The following is a 13108-nucleotide window of genomic DNA, read 5'->3' as shown; positions in this document are numbered from 1 at the left end:
CCTTAGGCCTCTCCAAAGAGTAATCCCCAAATGGCAGTTTAACTGTAACTTCCGAATACTGCTCAATCCGATGAGGGAAGAGGACATCTAAATACTCCTATGTGTAGATACTGGCGAAGAGCAGCAGTGTTGCTGTCGTTTTAATGAAACAGCTTTACGCCTGAAGCCCCGCTTATCTGGTCCAGACCCATGGTGAATGTCAGCAACAGTAATGCACACCGATGCTCGTGTGTCAATCCTACGTCACCGTACCAGTGCCGTCTCCTAATGGCAAGTCATGACGCTAACACTGCAGTAACAACCCAAATCCTGCAGCTGTAAAATTGGATACCCACACGGTAAATAGTTTCCGTCTACACTGACTTAGATATCTAAAGTTTATTTATAACCACTATGTACAACAAAGTGTACAAAATACGGGGCACAGAAAATGATAGCAACTGATGCTGACTGATAGAAAACAACTCTAATTGGTCAGCGTGCCTGACAGCTATGCGGAAGACCCGCTTTCAGTTCCAGATACCGACAGGGACATCCCCTTGATGGGAAGACTAGAATGGGGTGCACACAGCTTCGTGACCCAACTGAGGAGCGACTTGAATGAGAAACAGTGTTCACAAGGTTTGGAAGCAGGCAACAGCTTGGATCGCGATGTCCTGACTCAGTTCGTCTCCATACCACATCTGAATGACGTCATTGGCAGCTGATTGCGGCCAGTCGCTGTTCGGTGGATCAAGTGGCGGGGGGGTGTCCAATTGGGAGGGAATTTCTAGTCAGGCATTCGCCTGGATGTGGACCTATTCGTAATTTTACTGTTCAAGGACAGTATTTTCCGTTTTCTCAAACAAAACGTAGTATGTCTGTGTGCGTGAGTACGCGCGCGTGCCTCTGTCGCTAAGCGGGCTCGTTTTAAAAACGTGTGTTTCTAACCTAAGTCCATGACTTACTGAGGGGCAGTGGGTATCGGAACAGCTTGTCTACCCCATCCTTGAACAAAGTTGTGGTGGTGGTGGTGGTGGTGGTGGTGGTGGTGGTGGTGGTATTGTCCTACACAGGATCGTGTCAGATTTTCCAAATGTAGAATATTACATAGCCCAACTATGTATGGCTAGGTGTCCGTGAGTGGATTTGGTTGCTGGTGTATCAAGATGAGTGCATTTCCCCCGCCAAGGCGTCGTCTGCAGTGGTGGCGGTGGCTGGAGTCCAACGATGGTCCGTCAGAAAAGCATCGTTGATTAAGAACGTCTTCTGCTCATAGTAGTTATAATCCAGGAATCGAGTCTGGAGGGTGGTCAGTGGCGTCTAGTGGCATAGTCGGCCACGGTTGCGGCAATGTGCCGTAAGAAGTCTACTACGAGCAAACGTTGGCCTTCATTTGAGGAAGACGTTTCTATGTATAGTGTGGGAGTGAACAGGAAAAGGAAAGGTTGAAACGTTTGCGATATGGTCTTGCACAAAAACGTTTAATATTACGTAGAATAACAAGATTTCAAATGAGGTGGTTGTCCGCAGAATCGGTGAAGAGAGGAACCTGATCAAAGGTGACAAGAAGAAGGGAGAGGATGATAGGTCATGCGTTAAGACACCAAAGAGTGCATTTCATGGTACTTCCGGCAGGTGCAGAGGGTAAAAACTCCAGAAGATACAGACAGGAATACACCGTACTAGTATCTCCTCGAAGACGTTGGCTACAGCAGGAGAGGAATTCAAAGTTGACCGAATCAAACCTGTCAGAAGACTAATAGCCCAAAAAAATATTCGGGAAAGCAACACGTCCTGGTTCGTAATGTTGTTACCAAAATCAGCGCGACAGAGCGTAAACGTTACATTATAATCATTAGATCACTTCGACACAGATTTCTTCATAATTGGTGGGCCTAGAACATCGGTGACCCTCAATGTTGTTACAGTAGGAGGAAAAAGACACAGTTTTCCGCGTTGTTATCAAGCGTTGGTCAGCTACAGCGCGTGAAAGCCTGCGGTTTGGTGTGCCTTCGGCAGGCGACGCCCTGGACCCAGCCGAGGTCGCAATTAATTTGGACGGAATTACGGAGGACCGGCGGCAGCGGCAGCGCCAGTGAGCGCGCATTTGCATAGGCCGCGCGCGCCGCCCGTGCCGTCACGCGACGTGGATTACCCCTACCAGAGCCGGACCGGCGACCAAAAAAATTGCCGCCGTCCGCTGGTACGGTTGCCACGATTCCCTGCAGCAAGGAAAAAAAATTACCCTGGGCTGCGCCGAGCACGGCAGGTAAATTAGGTGCCGTGCTCGTATGAACGGCCGTGCGGATTATGCGAATCGGTACAAAGTACGGTGCGGGATTAAGCTTCAGAAATCACGTGTAATGAGTAGATTTTCACTCTTTCACTAGTCGCGTCGCCAGCATGCTAAACGTTCCCCTGCTGCAGAAACGTCCTCACTGACATGGCAGGTCCAAGAACGTTCTTTCACACAAGCGACATATCATTCACCCGTCGGCTCACTCCTTGTTGCACACTTCCATCTGTGCCAGTTTCCGCAACTAACTGGATACCCACTGCATAAAAATCGTGCCCCCCCCCCCTGCCCCCCCTCGCGGGTTTGGCGCCCGAAGCGGCGGCTTGTCACTTAGGCCGTAAACAAGCCTTGGACACTGACAACGTACGCAGTTACACGGGGCAAATAGACGACTAGCACTGTGTGATCTAAAGCTACGCACACTACAATAAATATATCTGTAAATAGTAGTTGCAATGCATTCGTTCGATCAGCCGACGCAAGATAACACTGAAGGTATTCTACAACGAAGGAAGTCGCACACGTAGAGGGTACAGCTCTCCTGACGTCTGTAACACGGCGCAGTTTATTGCTTGATCGACGCGTTTTCCCATGAGCTTTCATTTTGTAATTTCATTTCGCTAGTCGGTCGTAAGCACGCACTGTACACGGATTTCGTGGTAAATAACCATACGCCGCCGTGCCGAACAGTTCAGCAAAAACGAGATCAGTCGCCCGTTTCCGGGAATTCGGATGAGTTGCAGACAACAGCCTAGAGGCTGGCTGAGGTGAGGAATGTGATGCTGCGTTCGCTTTCGAAAATTTTGAGGGTTCTGTCTGTGCAGACTCAGATTTAGTGTAGTAGCGCTCAGAAAGCGATGTAGAAATTAAGATTTGGTGTATACCGTGTTCGTAGTGTGCAGCAAATAGGTGAGCAGTATAAAGAAACCCGTCTATCGTATTGTACATTGTTTCTATCATTTGTTGACGGCCACAAACTTCCAGGATTGGACCGTTTTTTCTTCACTGATGAGATGTGCTTCCTTCAGTGTAGGCTTCAATAGCCAAAACACAATATTTTGGTCTTTCGCCCTGCCAAAAAATTGAGGTGTAGTGTGCTGTATCGCTTCGTCGTTCAGGGAGTCGTATTATCTTTTAAACTACAGTGAACAGTGTTTTGTACCAATACACTATCCTACAGTTTTTCGCTTCTTGGGGCAGGTGAAGGTAATTGTGTGAGGCAGGTGAACGTTATTGTCACTAGTTGCAGAACGATGGCCTTTCCCACATATCTAAAGAAACTGTTTATTTATTAAGCGAATTTTTTTTGCTGATAGAAACAGATGTAAATCATGTAAAAATAGTATATACACACAATTTTAGTGTTTAGAGGAGATAAGGAGAAACACTTTGACTGACGTCACAGATGCTCTCCACACTAGTGGTGTTAAAAGACGGTGTTAAAACTCTTACGTGATCAATAGTGTTTCACGGATGTTGCTCACTTGATACGGATTTCTTTCTGTGTGGGGAAATACAGCGTGCTGTATACGAGACACCGATACATCTACATCTACATTTATACTCCGCAAGCCACCCAACGGTGTGTGGCGGAGGGCACTTTACGTGCCACTGTCATTACCTCCCTTTCCTGTTCCAGTCGCGTATGGCTCGCGGGAAGAACGACTGTCTGAAAGCCTCCGTGCGCGCTCTAATCTCTCTAATTTTACATTCGTGATCTCCTCGGGAGGTATAAGTAGGGGGAAGCAATATATTCGATACCTCATCGAGAAACGCACCCTCTCGAAACCTGGCGAGCAAGCTACACCGCGATGCAGAGCACCTCTCTTGCAGAGTCTGCCACTTCAGTTTGTTCAACATCTCCGTAACGCTATCACGGTTACCAAATAACCCTGTGACGAAACGCGCCGCTCTTCTTTGGATCTTCTCTATCTCCTCCGTCAGACCGATCTGGTACGGATCCCACACTGATGAGCAATACTCAAGTATAGGTCGAACGAGTGTTTTGTAAGCCACCTCCTTTGTTGATGGACTACATTTTCTAAGGACTCTCCCAATGAATCTCAACCTAGCACCCGCCTTACTAACAATTAATTTTATATGATCATTCCACTTCAAATCGTTCCGCACGCATACTCCCAGATATTTTACAGAAGTAACTGCTACCAGTGTTTGTTCCGCTATCATATAATCATACAATAAAGGATCCTTCTTTCTATGTATTCGCAACACATTACATTTGTCTATGTTAAGGGTCAGTTGCGAGGTGCCGGGGCTAGCAGTGTATTTAACACTAAATTCTAGAATCTACATATGTAAATGATGCTCTAAGCCCCCCCTATTCTAACTCCGACTTTTGCTGTTGCACAAGGATTAAAAAATATACGCGAACTGACTGTAATCAACCCTGCCAGTGGAGTAGAAAAGAGTTTGGCACCTGCAATAATTTAATTTGATAAATAAGTTAAATAAAGGAAGGTTTCATTAACGTAGTGAGAAATGATGGGTTGCTCTACCGATTAACAGAATGAAAGTTCTGTCCAAAATAACAATATGATTTATTAAGACTAAACACAAAATAATAAACAAAAACACATGAAACATTTATAATACGTCAAATTGGCTCAAATTGGATACACAAACAAACGCTGTGAAGGTGAAGTTGTCCCTAAACTAGATTGTGAGGTTTATGACGAAGTGGTATGTGGAGCCAATTCCTTGCCACTCAAATCTTAGGAGAGACACACAGCTAACCCAACATTAATTGCTGCTACTCAAGACAGAACAAAGTTAGAAAAAGACTAACAGGCGCGCTCTGCTGAGCTCTGATTATCACCTAGGAAAATCCCTATCTGCTGGTGCTGCAGACATACATTACCAAACTGTCTTCTTAACTGCCAGAACACGATCTGGCGTACCGGAGGCGATGGCTGGTTGCTTTGACGTCCTCGACCGAAAGGCGAGAGCCGACTGCCCAGAGCACCCGTACAGGCCGAACACCAAACATTCCCGCCCCCACCACAGTGGCCGTGGTTAAACGTTCCAATCAGCAACTCGAAAACCGGCGGAAAATTCCACTCCATTGCCGGAGCACTACCATTCCACCAATGGAGATTCTTGGCGCCAATTTCTGCGCTGATTTTGCTACGTCACGGAGCTATGCCCTGAGCAAGCCAATCACAGTTACTATTTTGCAGAAAGTGCGGGAATTTTCCCGCCACAACTGCCTGGGTACACAAGTCATTCCCACGCCTCGCTGGTAGCCCACCAGAAAGTGTTTTCGCTAAGTTTCTGCGAAGTAACGGAACCTCTAGCCCAGCCGCTACTTCAGACCCCTCTGGGCGTGTCTTTTGACAATGTCGGCGTCTGCAAAGCATTCACTCGACTTCCTCACACCCGTCGGCTTAACCCCCTCCAGCTCAGGAGAGCCCGCCTGTCACCGGACCACCCGGGTGACGAGAGACGCTGCGTGGGAAGTACGCGTGTGAAGGAATAGCAACTTTTCACTGCATGCAATTAGAGACGAAAATCGTAAGATAGAAATATGAGAGGGAGCTCATGCCACCTCTCACAGTTGCCACTCCCTGCACCAAGTGCCTATCCGCTGCAGATCTTCCTGCATTTCCCTACAATTTTCTAATGCTGCAACTTCTCTGTATACTACAGCATCATCCGCGAAAAGCCGCATGGAACTTCCGAAACTATCTACTAGGTCATTTATATATATTGTGAAAAGCAATGGTCCCATAACACTCCCCTGTGGCACGCCAGAGGTTACTTTAACGTCAGTAGACGTCTCTCCATTGATAACAACATGCTGTGTTCTGTTTGCTAAAAACTCTTCAATCCAGCCACACAGCTGGTCTGATATTCCGTAGGCTCTTACTTTATCAGGCGACAGTGCGGAACTGTATCGAACACCTTCCGGAAGTCAAGAAAAATAGCATCTACCTGGGAGCCTGTATCTAATATTTTCTGGGTCTCATGGACAAATAAAGCGAGTTGGGTCTCACACGATCGCTGTTTCCGGAATCCATGTTGATTCCTACATAGTAGATTCTGGGTTTCCAAAAACGACATGATACTCGAGCAAAAAACATGTTCTAAAATTCTACAACAGATCGACGTCAGAGATATAGGTCTATAGTTTTGCGCATCTGCTCGACGACCCTTCTTGAAGACTGGGACTACCTGTGCTCTTTTCCAATAATTTGGAACCTTCCGTTTCTCTAGATACTTGCGGTACACGGCTGTTAGAGGGGAGCAAGTTCTTTCGCGTACTCTGTGTAGAATCGAATTGGTATCCCGTCAGGTCCAGTGGACTTCCGTCTGTTGAGTGATTCCAGTTGCTTTTCTATTCCTTGGACACTTATTTCGATGTCAGCCATTTTTTCGTTTGTGCGAGGATTTAGAGAAGGAACTGCAGTGCGGTCTTCCTCTGTGAAACAGCTTTGGAAAAAGGTGTTTAGTATTTCAGCTTTACGCGTGTCATCCTCTGTTTCAATGCCATCATCATCCCGGAGTGTCTGGATATGCTGTTTCGAGCCACTTACTGATTTAACGTAAGACCAGAACTTCCTAGAATTTTCTGTCAAGTCGGTACATAGTGAACGCTTCACGCATAGCCCTCCTTACGCTAACTTTGACATCGTTTAGATTCTGTTTGTCTGAGAGGTTTTGGCTGCGTTTAAACTTGGAGTGAAGCTCTCTTTGCTTTCGCAGTAGTTTCCTAACTTTGTTGTTGTACCACGGTGGGTTTTCCCCGTCCCTCACAGTTTTACTCGGCACGTACCTGTCTAAAACGCATTTTACGATTGCTTTGAACTTTTTCCATAAACACTCAACATTGTCAGTGTCGGAACAGAAATTTTCGTTTTGATCTGTTAAGTAGTCTGAAATCTGCCTTCTATTACTCTTGCTAAACAGATAAACCTTCCTCCCTTTTTTTATATTCCTACTAACTTCCATATTCAGGGATGCTGCAACGGCCTTATGATCACTGATTCCCTGTTCTGTACATAGAGAGTCGAAAAGTTCGGGTCTGTTTGTTATCAGTAGGTCCAAGATGTTATCTCCACGAGTCGGTTCTCTGTTTAATTGCTCGAGGTAATTTTCGGATAGTGCACTCAGTATAATGTCACTCGATGCTCTGTCCCTGCCACCCGTCCTAAACATCTCAGTGTCCCAGTCTATATCTAGTAAATTGAAATCTCCACCTAAGACTATAACATGCTGAGAAAATTTATGTGGAATGTATTCCAAATTTTCTCTCAGTTGTTCTGCCACTAATGCTGCTGGGTCGGGAGGTCGGTAAAAGGAGCCAATTATTAACTTAGCTCGGTTGTCGAGTGTAACCTCCACCCATAATAATGCACAGGAACTATCCACTTCTATTTCACTACAGGATAAACTACTACTATCAGCGACGAACACTCCACCACCGGTTGCATGCAATCTATCCTTTCTAAACACCGTCTGTACCTTTGTAAAAATTTCGGCAGAATTTATCTCTGGCTTCAGCCAGCTTTCTGTACCTATAACGATTTCAGCTTCGGTGCTTTCTATCAGCGCTTGAAGTTCCAGTACTTTACCAACGCAGCTTCGACAGTTCACAATCTGCAGCCCACACGGTCGCAGAACCGTCTCAGCCTCTGATTCAGACCCTCCACTCGGCTCTGTACCAAAGGTCCGCAGTCAGTCTTGTCGACGATGCTGCAGATGGTGAGCTCTGCTTTCATCCCGCTAGCGAGACTGGCAGTCTTCACCAAATCAGATAGCTGCAGGAAGCCAGAGAGGATTTCCTCGGATCCATAGCGACACACATCATTGGTGCCGACATGAGCGACCACCTGCAGATGGGTACAACCTGTACCCTTCATGGCATCCGGAAAGACCCTTTCCACATCTGGAATGACTCCCCCCGGTATGCACACGGAGTGCACATTGGTTTTCTTCCCCTCTCTTGCTGCCATATCCCTAAGGGGCCCCATTACGCGCCTGACGCTGGAGCTCCCAACTAGCAGTAAGCCCACCCTCTGCGACCGCCCTGATCTTGCAGACTGAGGGGCAACCTCTGGAACAGGACAAGCAGCCATGTCAGGCCGAAGATCAGTATCAGCCTGAGACAGAGCCTGAAACCGGTTCGTCAGACAAACTGGAGAGGCCTTCCGTTCAGCTCTCCGGAATGTCTTTCGCCCCCTGCCACACCTTGAGACGACCTCCCACTCCACCACAGGCTAGGCATCAGCCTCAATGCGGGCAGTATCCCTGGCAACCACAGTCGTAGTCCGATCGGCGGATGCGTGGGACGAGCTGGCCGTCCCCGACAAACCCCCATCCGGAACCCCACCGTGATGCCCATTGGGAACAGCCTCAAGCTGTGTGACCGAAGCCAACACTGCCTGAAGCTGGGAGCGAAGGGATGCCAACTCAGCCTGCATCCGAACACAGCAGTTGCAGTCCCTATCCATGCTAAAAACTGTTGTGCAAAGAACGTCTGAACTAATCTACAGAGAGCGCAAACAAATCGACACAAAATTTAAACGGTTATTAAAATACAAGATTGCCTAGCAAATGCAGTAATGCTGCTACTTACGCACTGCTGACACACTGCTCAGCGGCGGAAGGAGACTACGCGATTTTACACAATTCAGGTACTAAAACGCGATGCTACAACTCTCAAATACTATAATACCCCAGAAATTTATGAATTAAACAATGCAAGTACCAAAAACAGGCAAAGAAATTAAGAATTAAACTATGTAACAAATGAGTGAGCTAGGAGTATACGACTTGCTGCTGCAGCTGCTTATCCAACGGCGGCAGGGAACACACAGATAGATACACAGTTCAGAATGACCGAAACTGTAGTCATTACTCGTGAAACACCTAGTTGTTTCAACAATGTTAGATAATCATTAGCATGCAAAAGCCGTTTGTGCATCAATGCAAACGGACGAAATTTTTCAGCAGCATCTGTAAAACAGTACCATCACCACGGCTGTTAGAACAAGATATCTGAACATACCCACTGTCAAAACCTTAATGGACCCCGATCAGGAAAAATGTGTGTCTATGACGCTTTAACCATTAAAATGTGTTCCTTTTTATCTCTTCTACACACTCAAATTTCGTTTATGTAGAGATTTTATGCAACGTGTAGCAACTTGATATTTCATGTACGCGAATTTTCGGTCACCCTGTTACAATCTGTCAATAGCAACAGCTCAGGGTGTTCCTTACACGAAAAGAAGTAACTAATACCTGGTGTGGAGCGTCTGAAATTCGTTGCGGTATTTCTTCCTTCCTTCCTTCCTTCCTTCCTTCCTTCCTTCCTTCCTTCCTTTGTTCCTTCCTTCCCACTTTGCCGTAATGGAAACTACATACTTCCTTCAACAGTTACGATGTCGATAAGGTACGTGTCAATTTCCGGAACGCCATCGTCCCTAACCCGACATCAGAACCCAAGGTCTTAGCCAGACGTAGTAAGATAGACGTATTGCCGCACTTCTCACGTCAAAATTGAAGGTAAATATCGTGGAAACGTAATTAATTACTCACTAGCGAAATTTATTTCACCACAGTCTTTGCGCGCATCCCTAGGATACTGTAGCTTCAGGAAGGTGGCATCAGCAGAATTAAAGTAGAATATGGTAGGTACTGAAACTAGCACAGAAGCTGTCTTTAAAGAATACACGTTTCTGAACTGCTGTCACTTCTTCAACAGGAAATGTTTCTTGTGCTGTAGGCATGTCGTGGAAGCATTCCGATCCGTATTGTACCTGTAGGTTCAGTTGACTATACCTTTTCATATACAGGCAGTGAAAATTGATGACAACGACAATGTTTACCGTTTTAAGACGCGAATCTTGTTGCACTGCTGAAATCAGCGCGAGCATATAAAAGGAATAAATGTGCACTAAACGAAACATAAAGCCAGTGAGATACCTGGTGTTTAGACGCACACTCAGAATCAACGGAGCAAGGAGGAGAATTTGGAAAACACTATAAAAGAAAGGTTCAAATTTTCGGCCACATTATTAGATGCCCTGGCAGGTACAAGCACTTGTAGCTAAGATAAAGGTATAATAGTGGCGTACTTGAAAGAACAACAGAGTGGCCCAGAAATTTGAATTGTACTTACGCTACGTATAATGACCTTTCTTGAAAGATAATGGACGAAGACAACGGATCATCACATCAGGAAACATGCAGTAAAGAATATGACGCGTAACCTTTTCTTTCTGTATTAGACTTTCCCATCATTGGGATTTTTTACCTATTTCACGTTTGAAGAAATCTGCTGGTTTGAACGTTTGATAGGAATTTCCCCTAAATGCGTTCCGCTTGCAGCGGAACAGCTGTGAGTCCGATGCTACAAGATCGAGCGATGGTTGAGACGGTGGGGGGGGGGGGGGGGGGGGGGTTTGGAGGAGGAGGAGGAGGATGAGAATGAGAATACGGATACTTTGTGCACACAGTCAACCAGTTGTAACGCGCCAGAATTGGAACTGGGTTTACGGAACACGACACAATCGTGGAAAGTCCCTGTCCGTGAAGGTTAGGCAGCATTCTGCAGTCCCATGAGACGCAGGTTCGTAATAGACAGATCTTAACAGAATGACGCCATGGAATATCCGATTAATAGTACAGCATAAACTAGTTGCAATAGGAACAGCCATATGTGTAACATCCTTGCTACACGACACTACCCAATGAGTAGTTAAACTGCGCTGTCCATGCACACTGAAAAGCTTGCTATCAATAACAACGCTCACTGTTACTATTTACATAAACTTTTAAACTTTCTAGAAGATAATGTACTTGTTGGTCGTTACTTACTTTTGAAGTAATGCAATACTTAGCAATTACAATTTACATTCTGAGACAGCTATTTATAACCTGACTTACGACATAATGAAACATCCAAATGATAAAATAACACCAGTTGGGATCTTTTGCTACATATGAGTCGTAAGACTGTCAGAAGTTAACATTTTATGGAATATTTACTTCATTGCATGCCTGGTTTGGTTCTTATTTAAAAAACGGAGGCAGAATGTTGCTCTAGACTGTTACACTAATGCCAGGAGGGATGCCACAGCATTTTCGTGGGCAGAAATTACACAGGGCTCGATGATTGACCCACTACTATTCTTGCCATATGTTAAATATGTACCATTTTATTTGAAGCAGGAGGCAGTATTAATCCTATTTCAAGATGAAACAAGCATTGTTCGGAAGCTGATCACAGAAGCGTCACCAGAAAAAGTAGTAAATGAAAGTTTTAGTGAAATTTACTGACTGGTTTCACACAAGCGGGCTAGCTTTAAAATTTTATTAAACACGGCGCATCCAGCTTTGCACTGTCCATAAGACGCAACTTCATATTAATTTAGTGTACCAACAAGAAGTAATAAACAAAGCTGTCAGAACGTAATAAGTTGTTAGATCTGCAAAACTGGGGAGAAACACGTAGCAGACCTGTTAAACCACCTTATGAAGGAAGCAAGAGTCCACGTGAGACGTCGCTGATGCCAGTGGTGCACCCTCACCATCCTCAGTTCTGCGTTTTTTCAGAGGGTCCGCGCTCGTACCTGCATTCAGCGACACAGTAAAGAGCATGATCTGCAGGCGATAAAAGTCAGCTGTTACAGATAACATACCTAGAAAGCAGTTCATAGAACGCGATACCTTCGTTAAACCCTAGGATCCTAACACCATTTTCTGTACATCATGAGAAACAAGGTAGAAAATGGCGACACACACACACACACACACACACACACACACACACACGCACACACACGCACACACACACGCACACACGCACACACGCACACACACACACACACACACACACACACACACACACACACACACACACTCTTCAAACTGTTGTGGAATTCGGATAAAACGTGCTACTCCTGAACGCCGCATTTTTCATCTTTGACTACCGAATACAAATGTCGCATGCAAGGCGTTATAGATGCGGCTTATCATGGATCGCCGTGTTAGGAACTCGTTCATCAAAGCAGAGTGGTGTTGCTGTATGCGTTCTTTTCTTTATTTTCGTTTTTCCTTTTTTTTTCAGTTACTGTGTTGTGACTGGTTTGATGCGCTGCACCACGAATTCATCTCCTTTGCCAACCTCTTCATATTTGTGTAGCACATGAAACCTACGTTCTCAGTTACTTGCTAGATGTATTATAATCTGTCTTAACTACAGTTCTTACCCTCTGCAGCTCCCTGTAGTACCATGGAAGTGATTCCCTGGTTCCTCAACAGATGCTCCATCAACCTGTACCTTCTTCTTGACTGTGTTCTCCATATATATACCTTTCCTCGCAGGTTCTGCGGTGAACTTCCTCATTCCGTACCCTATCAGTCCACCTAATTTTAAACATTCTTCTTCATCACCACACCTCAAACGCTTGGATTCTCTCTCTTTCCGGTTTTCCCACGGTTCATTTTTTTGCCCACTACCGTAAAATTCTGTGCTCCATAGGTACATACTCAGAAATTTCTTCCTCGGATTAAGGACTGTGTTTGATACTAGACTTCTCTTAGCCAGAAATTCCCTTTTTACCAGTGCTAGTCTGCTTTTTATGACCACCTCCTTTCGTCATGGGTTATTTACGCTGCCTAGGTAGCAAAGTTCCTTAATTTCAGCTGCTTCGTGACCATCAGTGCTGATGTTAAGTTTCTGGCTGTTCTCATTTCTCCTACTTCCCGTTACTTTCGCCTTCCTTCGATTTACTCTCAATCAGCATTCTCTTATTAGACTGTTCATTCCATTCAGCGGAGCCTGTAATTCTTCTTCACTTTCAC

Source organism: Schistocerca serialis, chromosome 7 (assembly GCF_023864345.2).
Source record: "Schistocerca serialis cubense isolate TAMUIC-IGC-003099 chromosome 7, iqSchSeri2.2, whole genome shotgun sequence".
Taxonomy (NCBI): domain Eukaryota; kingdom Metazoa; phylum Arthropoda; class Insecta; order Orthoptera; family Acrididae; genus Schistocerca; species Schistocerca serialis.
The sequence above is the reverse complement of the archived record's forward strand: the minus strand, read 5'-3'. Positions refer to the sequence as shown.